The following is a 19,201-nucleotide window of genomic DNA, read 5'->3' as shown; positions in this document are numbered from 1 at the left end:
GTTTCAAGTACCGTGGGACCTGAGGGGCTCATCCGCTGGCACTGTCTCCAACAATGTTCCGCTTCCTTAGTTTAGGCTTTCAGTACTTGACAGTGCTTCAAAGCCACTTCCTCTGACTTTGGGAGCAGAGTCCTTCTTCCTTGTCGGATCTTAGGCTGAAAGCACCACTGGAATCAGTTCACTTTGGGTAACCTTGTTGACATTTGAAAGACCAGTGACAAAGCTTCCAGGTTAGAGCAGCCCACAGACACTACAGCACGACAAATTGACAGGCAGTTTGTACTGAGTCTCAAATTGTAGGCAATGTGTGAAGCTCAGTGTCAGGTCTTATTGACATTGCTCAGGACTTGGTCCAAATGTTGACATTACTGTTTCTGTGCATAAAATGCACACCATACATTTTTGTCAACCACCACATCTTCCTCCAATGTATTTACTCAAGAAGCTATGCTAACTTTTTTCTAGCAGTTTGTCAATAAATTTTTATAGCATGCTTATGAAAATACTTTGGAGGGATGGAACAGTTGGCAAAAACTGTATGATGTCCACATTATTTGCATAAAGACACAAATACAATTATCCTAGAAAATAATGATGATAACCATCCATCTCATTTCCATGATAGGAAGACCTTTCAAAACTGCCCTACATTCATCTGTCAACGCTCATCTCTCAATGCAGTCAACAAGCCACATGCTTTTCTGTGAGCAATGCTGGTTCTCAAGTCTCTGTTTTATAACCAAGCTTCTTAGTCAAAATTTCCTTATGGACTTCTCTTTGCTCAATCCATAAAATTGAATTTAGGAGATGCTAGTAAAGGGAAAATAAATGATCATATATGACACTGGGATGCAGGAAGACAACCATTCACAGTGAGACTGACGACTCCAGCTACCTCGTTCTCACCCAGAGTACTAAAGTTCATGAGACAGAGAAGGTAGAGTAGTCATGTGTTTGGTTAGTTTTGGTCAAGATCACCCCCAATAAGGTGGTCTAGAGGTGGGCAAAGGCTTTCAGTGTGGCTGCAGAATTTACAAACAAATGATTTCAGTGCTTACCATGTATACTTTTCAGAACAGGTCATAAAAATGTCAAGGTTGGTAAAAGACATTCTTTGATGCAAAAGCTGGTAATAAGAATTAACACGAAGTCTCTTTCTTTAGAAATGTTTAAGTGAAACCTGGCTTGCCCAGCAACTTTAGATAAAGTCAATAATTTGAGGTTTCTTCTTTTTTCTTCTAACAGTTTTATTGACATATAATTCAGTAATTTCAACACATTTTTTAAACGTTATGCAATCATAACCACAACTAATTTTAGGACATTTTCTTCTTTCTTGTACTCATTATTAGTTCCCCATTTCCCCCCAACATTCCATGTTATGAGCCAGAACAACTATTAGTCCAGTTACTGTCTCTGTCGATTTTTCTATCCTGGATTTCATAGAAAGAAAAACAAACAACAACAAAGAAAAAAATCACCAAGAGGGAAAAAAAAGACAGAAAAGTCACAATGAAAAAGAAAGCAGAGAATAATAAAAACTAAAACTAATTTTAAATGGGTGAAGAGGTAGATCAAATGAGAAGGTGTTAAACCTAACGATATCTACATGTCAGAAGAGATGCTGAAACTTGCTCTTAATCAGAGAGTAGCTAAGGTAAATGGAATAAATGACTAGATAAAACGGCTGAGTAGAAAATTTCCCAACAAAAATTAATTAATTCTTTTAAAACAGAACATTTCAAAGGGCAGCTCAAGAAAACAAAGTCAAATATGATAATGAAATATGCAAAGGCCTAGAGTTGAGCATGCTCAGCCTATCTCAAACAAACAAAAAGAACCCAAGGAAAAAGTCAAGCTTCAGGTTGTGATACTGAAATATTCTATGAGAAAAATATTGAATTATCCAAAAAGCACCCAAAAAAGCTGAAAAGTATACACAGAATCATCCACAGAAGAAGAAAAGAATATACAGTACAAAAAGAACTAGTCAACATTCCACCATTTCAAGGGACAGCATATGAATAAGGACCAATCATATTGGAGGAAGACATTCAAGCGGCACTGAAAACATTAGGTAAAACCAAAACCAAAATTCCAAATTCATTGCCGTCACGTTGATGCAGACTCATAGCAATCCTGTAGGACAGGATAGAACGGCCCCTGTGAGTTGTCGAGGCTGTAACTGTTTACAGGAATAGAAAGCCCTGTCTTGAGCCCCTGGTGGTTTCAAACTGCAGACCTCCTGAATCACAGCCCAACACTTAACCACTACATCACCAAGACTCCTAAGTCCTAGGTATTGATGGAATACCAGCTGAACTGTTTCAAAAAGCTAATGAACCTCTAGAAGCACTTAATTATCTATGCCAAAACATTTTGAAGACAGCTACTTGGCCAACTGACTGGGAGAGATCCATATTTGCACTTATTCCAAAAAAAGTGACTCAAGAGAATATTCAAATTAAAGAACATTATCATCGATATTTTGATATCAAATGCAAGCAAAATTTTGAGGAAGATCTGCCAACAACAGCAGTACATTGAAAGGATGAATTTGGAAGAGAACACAGAACAAGGGATATCATTGCTTATGTCAGATGGATCTTAAAGCAGAGAATACCAGAAAGATTGTTCCTTGTGTTTCATTGACTATGCAAAGGCATTCAATTGAGTGAATCACAATAAACTATGGATGGCCTTGAACAAGGTAATACTGCATGGTTAAAAATCAGGAAAAGAATGTGTCAGGGTTGTATCCTCTCATCATACTTATTCCATTTGTATGCTTAACAAATCATCAGATAAGTTGGCTCATATGTTTAAAAAAAATAAATGCTGCATCAGGATTGGAGGAAGGCTTATTAACAGCTTGCAATATTCAGATGACGCAACCTTGTTTGCTAAAAGCGAGGAAGACTTGACGTTCTTGCTGATGAAGATCAAGGATTGCAGGCTTCAGTATGGATTACAACTCAATGTAAAGAAGACCCAAATCCTCACAAGTGTCACAAGAAACATGATAATAGGATAAAAGGTTGACATTGCCAAGGATTTTCTCTTGCTTAGATCCACAATTAACGCCCGTGGAAGTAGCAGTCCAGAGAATCAAAGATGCCACCCACTGGATAAATCAGCTGCACACGACCTCTTTACAGTGTTGAAAACAAAAGATGTTACTTTGAGGACCAAGATATTCCTGACCCAAGTATTTTCAATGGTTTCATATGTAATATGAACCATGGGCATTGAATAAGTAGGATCAAACAGGAATCAATGTGTTTGAATTGCAGTGCTGGTGACGAGTATTGAAAGTACCATGGACTATCAAAAGGGCTAACAAATCTCTGTTGGAAGAAGTACGGCCAGAGTGCTCCCCACAGGCAAGGATGGTGAGACTTCCTCCTACATACTTTGGACATCTTGTCAGAAGCCACCTGTGTCTGGACAATGACATCATGCTCGGTCAAGTGAAAAAGAGGAAGGCCCTCGGGGAGATGGGCCGACAGTTTCTGCAGCAATGGGCTTAAGGACATGAACAATTGTGAGGATAGCGAAGCACCAGGCAGTGTGTCCTTCTGTTGTGCTTAGGGTCTCGGTTAGTCATAAATGACCTCTTTGCACCTGACAACATCTGTGTTAGTCCAGGTTCCAATGCCTGCTGTCTGATAACCACGCTATTCACACCCCTGGTCAATGGACAGGGGATTACCAGAGGCTTAATCCACGTGGGTACCCTATGTCATCCATGGCCTCCTGTAAACTGGGTGGTCACAATTTCATCTCTAATATCGTTCTGCCTCCAGCCTTGGGTTTTATCATTTACAGCTGTCAGGGTGCACACACCGGTGTGCTTTCCAGTGTAGACTTAGCCGTCTCTTTGCTTAGACAGCTGCTAGTTTTTGCAACGTTTTTACTTGAGATTGTGTTTCTATATTTTTTATATTTAAGGGAATTTTCCTTAATTCCATTTAAAACTAGTGTGTCTATGCTAAAACCGCCTTTCCTGGGGACTCTCCTTTCACATTCTGGTTTAACAACAGAGAAAACATTCCCTTACTTACTTATGGCTTCTAGCAATGAGAATAGCCAGATAACAGGTGCTAGTTAGGAGAACAACTATATAGTACTGGACAGGCATTTGGATATAAAGAATAGTTCAATTCAGCAAAACAGAGTTGAGTTTAATTATGAGGTTCGACCAAAAAGGCTTTTTAAATTTCTCTTTTATAGTAGATGAAAATAAGAGTAAATTAAGTCTCATACGAGTCACTGTGTTAAGGACTTTATCTCCATAATTTATGCACTTCTCACAATCCAATGACTGGTCCCATTTCCCAAGTTCCAGGTAAGAAAGCTGAAAATTAGAGAGATGCTGGCACTTTCTTTTGGTCACACAATCAGTAAGTGGTCAAACTGGATTCAAATGACTTTGCTCTGCATAATCAAGAAGACATTTCAAAAATTAATCTGACCAAGAAAATGAAATTTTCCTTTTCTAAGTGTTTCAAAAAAGGTGAGGAAATTAAATTGTTATTGAGATGTGTGTCAAAAATACGGGCAAGCACAGAAGAACTGCCGAGTTCACTCGGGGCCACTGAGGCAGCTAGACTCACAGCTATCGACTCCATCCATACACAATGCGGCAAAATGCTGCCTGTGCTGGGCCATCATCAAAATGGGTCCTGTCTTTGAACCTATTGTTGCAGCCACTGTGACCACTCCCTGTGCCCTCTAACCTGAGAGGCTGTAGCTGACGGTGCTCTACTGCTTCTCAGAAGGTTTCAGTTGGCAGGTTTTTTTCAGGAGTGAATCACCAGGTCTTTCTTAGTCTGGACCCTCTGCTGTACTGATCCACCAGAGGGACCCTGCTGATATTTGCAATACTACTTTCCAGCATCACAGTAACACCCTACCCACCACAGTATGACAAATGCACAGATCATAAATCTGAGTACATTGTCTTTTATGGATGGTTTCTTTTATTTTTCCTTTCTCTTATCAGAGGTTCTTACAGCTCTTATCACAATCAATACATACATCCATCGTGGCAAGCACGTGTGTACTTATGTTGCCATCATCATTTTCAAAACATTTTCTTTCTACTTGAGATTGGTATCAGCTCACGTTTCCCCCTCCACCACCTTCCCACTATCATGAACCCTTGATAATTTATAAAAATTTTTTCATGTCTTACCCCAACCACTGTCCCCCTTCACTCACTTTTCTGTTGTCCATCCCCCTTGGAGGGGGTTATATATAGATCATTGTGATTGCAAAACCTATTTCTTGTGTAAGTTTTCTTCCTATACATTTCATTGTCATATAGATAATATATATGTAAATATTTTAATGGATTGTAAATATTAATTGAACATGGTTAATGATCTGAGTAAAGGAAGGACATAAAAATCAAATAATTAGGAAGTTGGTATGTTCCTTCTTTGTCTCAGGTAACGGATTTGTACTTCACCCATATTCTCATTTTCCCTTTCCCAATAGGTGTGCTATGTCAGGGGGCGGGACGAAAATTGAACCTCTAGTTAAAAATGCTTCTGTAACTTTATTTTCATATAGACAAACAAAAAGAACTTTAAAACTATACAGATGGATAAAGTTTCTATTTATATTAGTGTGTGTGTGTCTTTATACATGTGTATGTATGTGTACACATGCTTATGCTGTCTAGGGAAATATATTCCTGAAAGAAATCACAAGGTACAGGTCCCTGCCCCTCAGCTTACCTATTAAGTTTTCAATGCATGCTAGCATTTCCTTATAAACGATCACATCAGAAAGTCTCTGGGAACTAAGAGAACATAACTCAATACATAATGGCAAAAAGATTATATGGAACAATACAGGGGGGACCTCCCCCCCCCAAAAATGGAATTTTTTTCAATGTATAACTTTTTTTATAAAACAGCCTTATCAAATTCAAAGTACTCACCAATGCACTTAAGACATTTGTCAAATCTGTGATTCCATTCTTGGAAACATTTTTCAAATGATCTGTTTTGGATGACTGACAGCACTTCCTCATTTTTTTCTTCACCTCTTCTATTTTGTCAAATTGTTCTCTTTTCAAGTCTCTGCATTTGCAGTGTGCTAGTCTGGGTAGACTACAGATGCAAATTCATAGAGACACTCATATATGTGTAAGAAAGAGCTTTATATATAAGAGCCATTGAATATTGAGAAAACATCACAGCCCAGTCCCGACCAAGTCCGTAAGTCTGATATTAGTTCATCTGTCTGATACCAATCTATAAATTCCTCTTCAGACTCATGCAACACATGCAATGATGCCGAATGCAGGAAGACCACAGGCCAGTGGATGGGAAGTCTTGTGGATCCAGTGGCATTGTAAGCATCTCAGCTCTGGCAGGGGTCTCCACATGGCTCCTCCACCTCAGGGCACTGGTGTCGTTCCATGTGTGTTGTCAGCTGCAACGTCTCCCAGAGAGTGAGCTGAGGGAGTCTCCTGCTTCCAAGGAGGAAAGAAAGAGTTCCCAGAATCCTCAGGCGAAGGCTGTACCCACACAGAGGCCTCATTGGTTATGACCTGATTGACAGGAGAACTTCACCCCTTCACTCTTAATCCTCTCAAATTGACAAGCGATTAGATAACTACCACATCCATGGTTTCTTTTGTGCATTCCTTTCACCCACCACTATTTCAAGTCAACCTTAAGACTGAGTTCAGACCTGTTTTTCAGAAAACATTGTTCTACATTCTGTCTGCTCATGGACAAGGTCAGATGACCAAAATATGATGTGCCCATTAGTCCATCCTTACATATGATCCCTAGACACTTAGCAACTAAGAGCAGGAAATGTGCATGTGGTTTGTTTATTTGTTTTTCAGTTTGTGTTCTTATCTCAGTTCCTGGCACTCAGCATGTGGGCATGAAGTGTTTTCTTTTTCTTTCTTAATGAGTGAATAAATGAACACAAACACATGATACACACACTCATTATTTAAATTCAAGAGGCTTAAAGTTCTGACACTCTTGAACTAGTTTTCAGGAGAACTTGAAACAGGCTTGTTTAAAAAAAGCATGTGCCCATGAATAAATCATCCCATCGTCTCTCTTCCTTTCAGCAAGGCAATCCTCAACAGAGAAAGAGGTCATTCCAATATGGTGACTTCTCAAATGCCAAGCTGTTGAGATGTGGCTTTTGACAACAATTATTTCCAATATTTTTCATCACATTTTTAATTATCATCATCTAAGAATGTATTATACATGTGCATGGTATAAAAATGTAAAGATACTTTCTCTTCTCACTCTTTCTCCAGTCAGCCAATCTCCTTCCTCCAAAGCCAGCACTGTTAGCAGTGCCCAGGAATCGTCCACTGGCAGCCTTGTTGTCGTTGGTGCCAGCAAGTCGTTCTCACTCACAGCAACCCCGTGTACAACACAACGGAACACTGCCTGGTCTAGCATCGTCTTCACAATCATTGTTATGCTTGAGCCTATTGTTACAGCCACTATGTCAATCCATCTTGTTGAGGGCCTTCCTTTTATCCTTTGACCCTCTACTTTACCAAGCATGATATCCTAAGCACATAAAAATAGTCTTTATTACATTAGAGAGAATGAAGATTCTTTTGGCCAATATACCACAAGTGGGTCACTTTAAGAAACAGGAATGATGTGTTTCTCATGGTTTAAGAGTTTGAAAGTCTGAATGCAGAGGACTAGCTCTAATGGAGGGCTATCCCCTCGGTCATCTCTGGGAGAAAGTCTCTCAGTTTCTGTAGACCTGGGATTTCAGAATTCCTTGGTGTCTCCATGTGGCAAGTATTCCCCCTCTGTGGTTGTTCTCTGTGTCTAATTTGCTCTTTTATATCTCCAAAGTGAGTGGGTTTAAATACACCCTGTACTCACATGCCCTTATTAACACAACAAAGGAAAATGATACCCAAATGGGACTGTGTCCGTGGAGCTAGGGCTTAGAATCTGCAACACATATTTTGAGGGACACAATTCAGTTCCTAACTGGTTCCCCTTCCCATTCAGTTTCTGTTGACAGCTCCACGCTAAACTGCACATGTGATGAGGCCATCCCTGCCCTCCACCCACGAGCAGCACAATATACAGGACAATCTTTTACAAACCCAATAACATGCTAGCGTCTTTCCAGTATCCATGAGAAATAGCACAAACTGAAAAAACTCAATCTTTTAGTAAATGACTTATGAAGCCCCAAATTATTTGTCTCAGGTCTCAGGATCCCCAAAATATCTTAAAATGTTTTCTTTCATGTTAGCTGCCAACTAGCTTTGAAGTAAGAGATTTGTTTTCCTTGCCATCAAAAAAAAAAACAAAACAAAAGGCCAAACTCGCTGGCACGGAGTTGATTCTGACGCAGTGGCAGTGACTCTATCCCCTAGGGGAGAGTAGGTGGCCTCTTGGGTTTCTGAAACTACACACCTTGACCGGCATAGAAAGTTCATCTTTCTCCATTCTTTGCCCTACAATACATAACAAAATCAACTCACTCGCTGCCATTGCGTCACTGCTGACTCACAGCGACCCCTTATGGGTTTTTGAGACTAACTGTTTAAGGGAGTAGAAAACTCAGTCTTTCTCCCCCAGAGAGGCTGGGGGTTTCAAACTGCCACCATGCAGATCGCAGTCCAACTCATAACCGCTGCACCATCAAGGCCCCATATAATCTATACTAGCTTGTTTGCTTCCTCAAGGATTTTACTGTGGGCCACTACAAACTCACAGCCATGGAGTCACTGCCAACTCACAGCTGCGATAGGACCGAGCAGAACTCCCCATGGGTGTGTGCAAGACTGTAACTGCTCTTCGGGGGAGGAGAAAGGCTCATCTTACTCAAGAGCGGCTAGTGGTTTCCAATTGCTGACCTTGCAGCTAGCAGCCCAATGTGTAACCACCATGCCACCTGGTCTCCTTACTACAAAAAGAACCAGCCCCAGATTCACAAAATGAACAAGAGAAATTATAAAACACTCAAAATCTAAATCTTGAGTAAGTGGCTTTTGGGTGGTGTAGCGGTCATACCAGATCATCTCCACACCAAACCAAACTCATGGCCATTGAGTCAATGAGGACTCATTGCGCGCCCTGTGGGTGTCCCAAGATTGCCACTTTTTATGGAAATAGGCAGCCCAGTTTTTCTCCCATGGAGCTGCTGGCGATTTTAAACTACAGATCATGCAGATAGCATAACCAGTGTGCCTCCAGTGCTCATCGTATCCTCTTTATGTAAGACTTGCTCCTCTTGGCTGATGTGGTGCCAACCATATTTGGACAATCACGCACTGTCTGGCCTAGATGCATGGCACACAGACGGGCATCTGAACCAAAAGGTGATGTTCGTGTTACCTTCCTTTGGAAATTAGAATTGAAATTCAGAAACGATGTATTATCCTGACTGGTGGCTTGGGCCAAAAGCATTTAGGAAGAGGCGCTCTGTGGCCTCATCATCTACAAATACAGAACAGAGATAAAACAGAGTTCAGAATGAGAGGAACGAACACTGCTGCTTCCTTGGATCCAGATGATCATCGTTTCTATTAGCAGGTGACTTCCTGCGGTCCGTCTGCTGCTCCCACCCAGGAACCTGGGAAACATCCTCATGGACTAAATTTAATCTAAAGGATTTAGCCTAAAGGCTATAAATTAAGACCAAACTTCCTTTGGGCTTAAATTAGCTTCAAAGAATTGCTGTTTGTTGTAACCATGAGAGGAATAACAATCCCTAGCCTGATATTCCTGGATTTTTTTTGTTTATCTTTAACAGGAAGAAGTCAACAGCAGCTCCAGGGTAGGTGTGATAACTCCCAGAGCCAGCCCTTCTCTAAGACAGACCATTCAGAACCCTTTGTGATGTTTAGGAACAATCTTTATCATAGAAAAATATGTAATGAATATAGCAGTAAATTGATTAAATATACTATTCCTTAGATTACAGCAATACTAAGGATCAATTGTTCTGTAAAATGTATGTTAAATCACAGCATTATTACTTACAACATTAATAATAATTGAGCAGAAAGAAGTCTTTTTTAAACCCCATCCCCTTCTTTTCCTTTAATGGAAATGCCATTCTCAGAAAAGCTAGGGGGATAGGTCCACAAATGTGAATCACCAGACATTGTAGCTAAAATGTGAGATATGTTGACACAATTAGCATCCGCAGCAACCAATGGAACAGAGTGTGCCCGTATTGCAGGGAGATGAGATTGTGTGAGCTACAGCACTGCTGTAATTGGGTAATGATGACAGTCCTGATCAGAGTGCAAGAGAAGGTTCAAGAAGTAGATTAGAATAGAGTGTTAGGTTTATTTATGCCTTTAAGTTAGATTTTTTATGGTTAATTTCTGCTGAAAAGTTGCACAAAAATTTGGTGTCAGTCCTCTGACCGTGTACACAGTGTATGCCATTCCACCACCAGCTGCATCCTTCCAGAGACACCACTAGGCAAAGTGTCCCTCTTCCTTCTTCCAGAGAGCCCTGTGCAGCCCTGCGTCTGATCACCTAGCTGCAGCACTGGTACACCGATGCCTGGGAAAGGGGCTTCCTGGAGATGCGCCATCCTGTGCATCTGGTGTAGTAGTTGTCATGCCCACGGGTCTCCAAAAGAGTAGATGCTAGCTCACTGCGATCCTATAGGACACAGCACAACTGAGACTGTGACTCACAACATGAGTTGAAAACCCCTTCTTTCTCCTTCACTCACAGGTAGAGTTTATCTATGGAAGGTAGATTTCCAGAGGTCCTCTTCCGCCTCTGTATTCCCAGGGGCACAACAGTACAAGGTATATTGTAGAAAACATTTTTTAAAATAATTTTATTGGGGGCTCTTACAGATATGATAACAATCTATCAATCAATTATATCAAGCAAACTTGTACATATGTTGCCATCGTCATTTTCAAAACATTATCTTTCTACTTGAGCCCTTGTCTAACACAAGGGCTTTTAGAGAAGCCCTTGTCTAAACTATCTCAGCCCTTATCAGCTCCTCTTTCTTTTTTGTAGAATATAATGTAATGTTTGTTTGTTTCTTCTCTTAAATAGATTTTTTTTTTAATTTACCGAGTTAATTCCATCTCATAATCGTCTAGGCGTCAGAATTAGAATTGTGCCCTGTAGAGTTTTGAATGGCTGAGTTTTTCAGGAAAAGATAGTCAGGTTTTCTCTCAAGGTGCCAGCCTCTGGGTGAACTTGAACTTCCCGTCGTTCAGTTAGCAGCAGACTGTGTTAACTGCACCACTCGGGAACTGTGAATAAGATGCTATAAAAACACAGGGCCTCGGAGCATTTTGCTGCTGCTGCTGCTTTTTTGGAAATGGTTTAACAAGCAGTTCCTGTTTCCCCTCTGACCTCTTTCTAGGCACAGGTTTGAAGCAGGTAGAGAAATATACATTTACAGGGCTTTCAAGGGGATGGTTTACCTATCAGGGCAACCTGAAACTGATGTCTCCATTGTGAATGTTCCACCCTTCACTGAAGAAAAGAGGCCATCTGAGGGCATTCCTTCAAAGTTACAATTACCTTAGATAAGAACCTCAAAGGACCGGACAAGAGTCTGCCTTTTCTCCACTGTACCCCACATGCCTTGTACAGTGTAACCATTCCACAAAGAATTTGGATTATTTTTCCTTTCTAAAAAGAAATTTGAACAAAATTATAATTATGCATATTTTTATAGAAACTCTTTATTAAGTCTTAAACTGAAAAAAGGCAAGACAAAGACAAAAACAATTCATCTGGATAAGGGAGACTATTAGCCTGAGGGCATAGTGGTGTCCAGAGGTTTCATAGTCAGGTGGGTAAATCCGAAGAACTGGGAACAGAGAACACTCATCACAAAATCATGATTGGCGGATCAATTCATCACAGTCACAGGTGGGACTATTGGAAGTGGGACAGGGACCTTGATTGAGATACAAACACTATTGCATATTAGAAACCCTGATGGGATTGGTTCTGGAACCTTCTAACTACCTTGGATAGGGTATGACTTATGGCCATACTATCCTAGTATCCCAATTTTCTTCCTTTTTTTTTTTTCATTTTTTAAAAGACTTTGTATTGTGACCTAGGTGGGAAGTTTACATCCTAGATCATCCACTCTGTATTCAACAATTGAAACCATTTATCAAGCCCTCAGCACCTTGCCCTGCCCTCCGCCTTTGATTTCTCTTCTCCTTCTCTTGGAATACCATTTCATCTTTTTTTTAAATCATTTTATTAGGGGATCATGCAACTCTTATCACAATCCATACATACATCAATTGTGTAAAGCATATTTGTACATTCATTGCCCTCATCATTCTCAAAACATTTGCTCTCCACTTAAGCCCCTGGCATCAGGTCCTCTTTATTTTCCCCTCCCTCCCCACTCCCCCCTCCCTCATGAGCCCTTCATAATTTATAAATTATTATTTTGTCATATCTTGCCCTGTCCAACATCTCCCTTCACCCACTTTTCTGTTGTCTGTCCCTCAGGGAGGAAGTCACATGTAGATCCTTGTAATCGGTTCCCCCTTTCCAACTCACTCTCCCTCTATGCTCCCAGTATTGCCACTCGTACCACTGGGCCCTGAAGGGATCATCTGCCCTGGATTCCCTGTGTTTCCAATTCCTATCTGTACCAGTGTACATCCTCTGGTCTAGCCAGACTTGCAAGGTAGAATATGGACCATGATAGTGGGGGGCAGAGGAAGTATTTAGGAACTAGAGGAAAGTTGTATTTCTCATCATTGCTACATCGCTCCCTGACTGGCTGGTCTCCTCCCTGAGACCCCTCTGCAAGGGGATGTCCAGTGGCCTACAAATGGGCTTTGGGTCTCCACTCCGCACTCTCCACCTCATTCGCTGTGGTAATTTTTTTTATTCTGATGATGCCTAGTATCCCAATTTTCATCAATAGCACATCCAGGAAATTCCTGACGAAGAGAGTGAGCCTCCCTGGGCTGGTCAAGGAAGTCACAGGAGTCTACTTTCAAACACACTCAAAGCTTTTTACATTTTCAGTCAATGATCCAAAGAATGCACAGGATGCTAAATTTATAGAGAGCCGCAAAATGGACTTAGGACTCCACTGTAAATCACAACCTTCAGCAAACCTGGGTCTCTGCATTTCAGTGCTCAGATATTCAATTCTCTGGTATATTAATCAATTTATAGATTCATGAATTGTATCAAAAATCCCTTTGTTAGGTTTCGGGGATGGTTTTCCCAATTCTTACTTCTCAAGGCTGAAAGAATGCACGCAGCAGAAGCACTTTTGTAATCCAAGTAACTTTATGAGGGAAAGGGAAGTGTCAGGTAATACAGTCTCAGAGAGTACATGGTCTCTCTGGAACGCGTGCAAGGCCGAATGGTTGGGGCTGTGGGAGAGTTCAGGGCTGAAATTGGTTGCTTTGGAGGAGCACATAAAACCACGTGGGAAATGGCCAGATAGTGCAGTCCACAGAACTGAAAGAGGAGCCCCAAGACAGGAAAAAAAGAAGAGAGACTGCAGTCCCTGAGAAGGGGGCACACTAGGGAAATCCTGCCCTCCAACCTGAAAGAGAGAGTGGCCTACCCCGAATCTCATATTTGTGTCCTCCTGTCCCCATTTGGGGCGGGACGGGGCAAGTGGGGATGCGGGGGTGGGCTGAGGGACAAGGGGCATAGTTGAGGACATTGGCCATTCTTAGTGGCTGAGTTCAGGCACATGTGTGACATAGTATTGCTGGTGTCCAATTTGCATGCCAAGGTTGACCTTCACCTGCGCCTAAGTGGCCTTGACCTGAGCATGCCCATCTTTGGATTGTCCCCATAGGCATCTAATATGTGCCTGATTTCTTTCAAACCCCTTTCTTGTGGCATGGCCAGCTAATTTCATTTAGGGTAGGTATTCAGTGGAGACAACCCACTTTATCTCTAACCTCCCTGTCTTTCACTTTGACCACCCTCAGGTTGGTGTGCTTTCTTCTGTACAACCAGTGGATGATTACCTTAAATGGCAACTTGCTTTAGAAGTTTTAAAATGCCAGTTACTATCCTTTATGCTAGTGTGCACCATCTTATTCTTTCGCCCTGCTCCCCCCACCCCCTCTTTCCCTTGACTCTTCCCTTAATGTTAGTTCTTCCAGGATTCAGCACGATGCTGATTCCATTCTGACAGGACTGTCACATTATTCCAATGGCATCAACAATGAATTATCCTGATTATTTCCTGCCTAGACCTCTACCTTGAGCCTCCTGGAGCTAAAAAGAAGAGAACATATACAGAGGGACTTCAACCTTAGGTCTACAGATCAGCTAGGTTGTAATCCCTTCCTGCTTTGCCCAACTCATTGTTGACATTTTAATAAATCTCTCAGAATCTATTCTGACAATCAAGGGAGGGAGAATGCTTCATCTGGGCTTGGGGGGAATCAGCCTCGGTAAGAGCCTGTGGACGCTGGAATAACTCAGTCTCGAAACGAAAGAGCAGTGAAGCATGACGAAGTGAACTGTGGTCTGACCACTGGCTGGGACAGCAGACAACAGCCAGATGAATTTCTAGAACAGTGTAAACAGTCTCCATGAATTCCCCAGATAATGTGATAAAAGGCTGACGGTATTTAAATGAATGAGATGAAGGTGATGACAACTGAAGCTGGACATTGAAGAGAACTGTAACTTCTTAAGTAAATACAGTCAAAGATCTAGGGCCACAAGATGCAATTTCAATCATCAATATTGTTTTGTTTTTAGAACACGATGACTTCTTTCCTGCCAAAGGTAAATCAAAAAAGAAGAAAAATCCGCCATTAAAGATCCCCTACTACTCTGTCCCTCTGTCATCATATGCTGGCTTGAGTGTTATGGAATCCTTCAAATTACACCACCAGTATTTGAAATAACTGCAGGATCACCAATGGTGGGCAGCCTTCAGCAGAACTTCCAGACTAAGAACAGACTAGGAGGAACAGGTGGCCCTCATTAGTGGGCCACTGAAAACCTTATGGTGGCAGTGGACCATTGTCTAACATGGGGACAGAAGATGAGTCCTTCAGGTTGGAAAGCATTGAAAGTACAACTATGGAAGAGCTGCCTCCTCAAACTAGAGTCACCCTTCCTCTGCACTGGATGCTGCAAAGCTTCTAGGATCTTCATTTCCTGATAGGGCATGATTTAAAATGAGAAAAAAATAGCTGCAAACATCAATTTGTAATCAGAATGTGCAGTGTCTGAGGTGTGAATCTAGAAAAATTGGAAGTTACCAAACATGAAATGGAATGCATACAGATCAATATCCTACATACTAATGAACTGAATTGGACTGGTACTGATCGTTTTGAGCTAGACAATAATATGGCTTACCATGCTGGGATTAACAAATTTCAAATTAATAAGAGATTCCTAAATATTATGGTTTATTAATGCTGATTTGTAATCTAAGAGATCCAATATTTGAAACTAGAAACAGAATGGTTCAAAGTGTAACAATTAATATGTTTACCTCTGAAAAAGACTACTTTTTCCTCGTTTAAGAATCATATTTGTTAAAACATCTATTAAGTTACATTTTTTATTTAAGTTGTGTAGACATGGAGAGCGTGTACATCAAAATGTTAATTGTGATTTATCTCTAGGAGGAAGAGCTGAAGAATGATGGAGCCAGGGCTCTTTGCTGTCTCATTTCTACACGACTCTCTTTCCAAGTGAGACCTTCTGTATGGATTTCATCTCTCCATAAAGAAAACTAAAATCCTCACAACTGGACTAACAGACGAGATCATGATAAAGAGAGAAAAGATGGAAGTTGGCCAGGATTTAATTTTCATTGGATCCACAATCAACAGCCATGGAAGCAGCTGTCAAGCAATCAAAAGATGTAATGTACTAGGTGACTAGACTACGGAAGACCTCTTTAGAGTGTTGTATCAGAAAGTCAAGATGCCACTTTGAGGACCACGGTGCACTTGACATATGCCTTGGTATTTCCAATATCCCTATATACATGCAAAAGCTGGACAATAAAGACCATAAAAGAACTGGAAGAGTCAGGAAGATCAGAGAAAAATCTATGTTCTTTGAGTTATAATGTTAGCCTTAATGGACTGCCCGAAGAATAAACAAATCTGTCCTCCAAGAAGTGAGTCAGAGTACTCCTTACAACTGAGAACACTGAGATTTCCTCTCACCTACTTTGGACGTGTTATCTGAAGGGATTCGTCTCTGAAGAAGGACATAATTCTTCGTAAGAAAGAGGACCTGTTAAAAAGAGGATAACCCTCGACAAGATTACAGTACCTGACACAGTGATTAGAACAGTGTGCTCAAACACAGCTAGGATTTTGCGGATGGTACAAGACTGGGCAGTGTTTTGTGTTGTGGTACAATGGGTCAGAACACAACAGACACCACCTAGCAACAATAACATATCTCTTTCAACTATTTATAAAAGTTGTGGACTATTTATAGAATACAATTAAGAACAGAATGAAAAGGAGATGTTCTGACAGTATGATAACCTTTAGTTAATCAGACCTTCCTTTACAGCTTTATATGTCTCCAGCATATAAATGATTCTGTTGACTCTTAAGACTGTTCCTCTTTTTTATGAAACGCCATTAGACATTGATGAGCCCTGGTGGCACAGGGGTTACAAGTGGAGATGCCGACCACAAGGATAGCCGTCAGAAACACTAGCCACTCTGCAGGAAAAGGACAAGGCTTTCTAGTTTTGTCAATAGCCTCGGTCTTGAAACCCACAGGGGCATTCTCCCCTGTTCTGTTGGTCACTTTGAGCCAGAAGGGACTCAGGGAGTTTGGCTTTCTAAGACATTTGTTTTAAGTCATGAATATGCCATTGATTATACTGCCAAGATTCTATTGACCCACTCAAAGCACCCAGCATGCCAGATAGCACACATTCAAGCAAGCAGAAAGAAAAAGAAACCCCACTTTCATCAAGTTGATTCATATAGAGAGCTCATACTAGATTCCAGGGGCTCTTTGTAAGAGCAGACACCTCATCTTTCTCCCATGGATGGACTGGTGTGTTCAACTGCTGACCTATGGTGAGTGTCCCAAGGCTTAACCTGCTGTGCCACCAGGACTCCTTCTAGTTCACATTAGCTCTCAAGAATATCATGCATTTCCATTGGTAGATTCTGATTCACAGCAAGCCTACAGAAAAGAGTGCTGGTAATCCCAAAGCCTTATTAGCTGCAGAGCTGCTTTAACCACTGTGCCACCAGGCCCCTTCAGTAAATATCTGCCTCCTTGATCCCATTCCCCGGTGACAACCATTTTCACTACAAAAACAGCATTGAGGTTTCTGCGTTTCAGGGGGTGCATTGACGTCACCTCTCTTTTTTTAGTAGTTTGGTCAATTCTTAGTTTAGTTTTGTTCGTTGCTGGGGTTTTGTTTCTGAGTTTTGGATTTGGGGGTGGGGGTGGGATTTGATCTATAAGCTGAGATCAGTGGGTAAAAAATGAGGCGTGAAAAACAGGCTTTTTATATTTAAATTCAAATAAGAAATGTGTCCTTTGTCTTTCTACTTACCAGAGAGCATTTGGAGAGAAGGTAAACACAGCTGCACGGAAACAGTTCTCAGAAACCCATTAAGGTGACTGATTTCAACCACTAATAATCCACTGGTAGGAACAAGTTCCTCCGTGCTACACAAGGACACTGCAAAACAGCTTGCCTACAGTAATGATTAAGACCTAATTACTAACTTAAAAATGCAGTTCATTGTGCAACTGCCTGAGGCATATTTCTCTGCAGCCTAGTCTACAGTAAAATTGGAAGAAATACCTTGAGTTCGTTTCCACTTCTTTAAAAAATGTAGTTATTGTTTGATATATATTTACATAAATATTTTGTAATTAGAAAAATAACCTGTGCACATCGTACAAATTCTTCAACATAAAAAACTTATTATTCTAAAAGAAACCCAATAGTATGCATAACGGAACTCTGGTGGTATGGTGGTTCTGAGTTGGGCTGCGATCCCCATGGTCGGCAGTTCTGAACCACCAGTAGCTCCTCTGGAGAAAGACTGGTTTTTCTACTCCTGTAAACAGTTACGAAAGCCCACAGGAGGTCGCTTTGAGTCAGCATTGACTTGATGGCCGTGAGCGATAAGGTCCATCATTTAACTCAAATGATTATGTTGATGTCACTGCCCTGGTTTTTATCATGCACAGTGATCAAGCCACCCAGCCTCATCCAACTCAAGTCCCTGGGTCAGATGCTAGCTGCAGGCCCCTCCAGACTCACACAACTGCTAACCAATGAAGCAGAAAGGCAAGTGGGAAGCTGGGAGATCATAGGCCAGAGGCGCAGAGTCTGTGGGGCCATGGTCAACAGGAACATGGCAGGAGGCCCACAGCTCCCAGGGTTTGTGTGCCACACGTGTCACTGGCCCCAGAAGCCAGATGTAGGATCCTAGCAAACAGGAAGAAGAGGGGCAAGAGAAAGGCCAGCTCTCCCTTGTCTCTAATAAAGAGGCCAGTCACTGAAGGAGACATCATCCGGCTGTGACCTAACCCTGTGAGGAAGGCTTACTGCCAAACCACAGAGAATCCCAACCAGGTCAAGTTGACAAACCTGTCACAGACAATCTCAAGAGTTCTTAACATCAATTGTATTCTGAATCATAATATCTCTATAGGGCAGGGTAATACTGCCATTATATGTTTGCAAGGTTGTCAGTCTTTATTGCAGCAGAAAGTCTCAGCTTTCTGTCCTAGAGAGGCTGTGAGTTAGAGCTGCTGATCTTGGGGTAAGCAGCTCTTAGAACCCCCTAATCTCAAACATCATTTCAAGAAAACATGTATGAGGTCTTAAACATGACAAAGACAAATCCTGCATCTGGATGCAGGAGAGCATTAGAACAAGGTCAAAATGGAGCCCAAGGATTCAAAATCAGACAGCCACTTAAATAGGAGATGGAGAATAAAGGAAATTGTCACAAAATCATGACTGGTGACATATCAATACATCACAATCTCAGGTGGGCCTACCAGAAGTAGGAAGAGAATCAAGATGGAGCACATACATTATGTTAGACAGGAGAGCTTGCTGGTGTGGTCCTGGGCCTTCCTACCAAGACCACCTGTGCACTACTAATGGGACATGACTCATGACTATGCAACCCTGAGCCCAATGATCCCCATCAAGGACACACCAGGCAAGTCCTTAGTTAACTGAGACTGTCCAT

This window comes from Echinops telfairi, unplaced genomic scaffold (genome assembly GCF_000313985.2).
Source record: "Echinops telfairi isolate 266 unplaced genomic scaffold, ASM31398v2 ScPeMD7_21;HRSCAF=78, whole genome shotgun sequence".
NCBI classification, from domain to species: Eukaryota; Metazoa; Chordata; class Mammalia; order Afrosoricida; family Tenrecidae; genus Echinops; species Echinops telfairi.
This window is presented reverse-complemented; position numbering follows the sequence as displayed.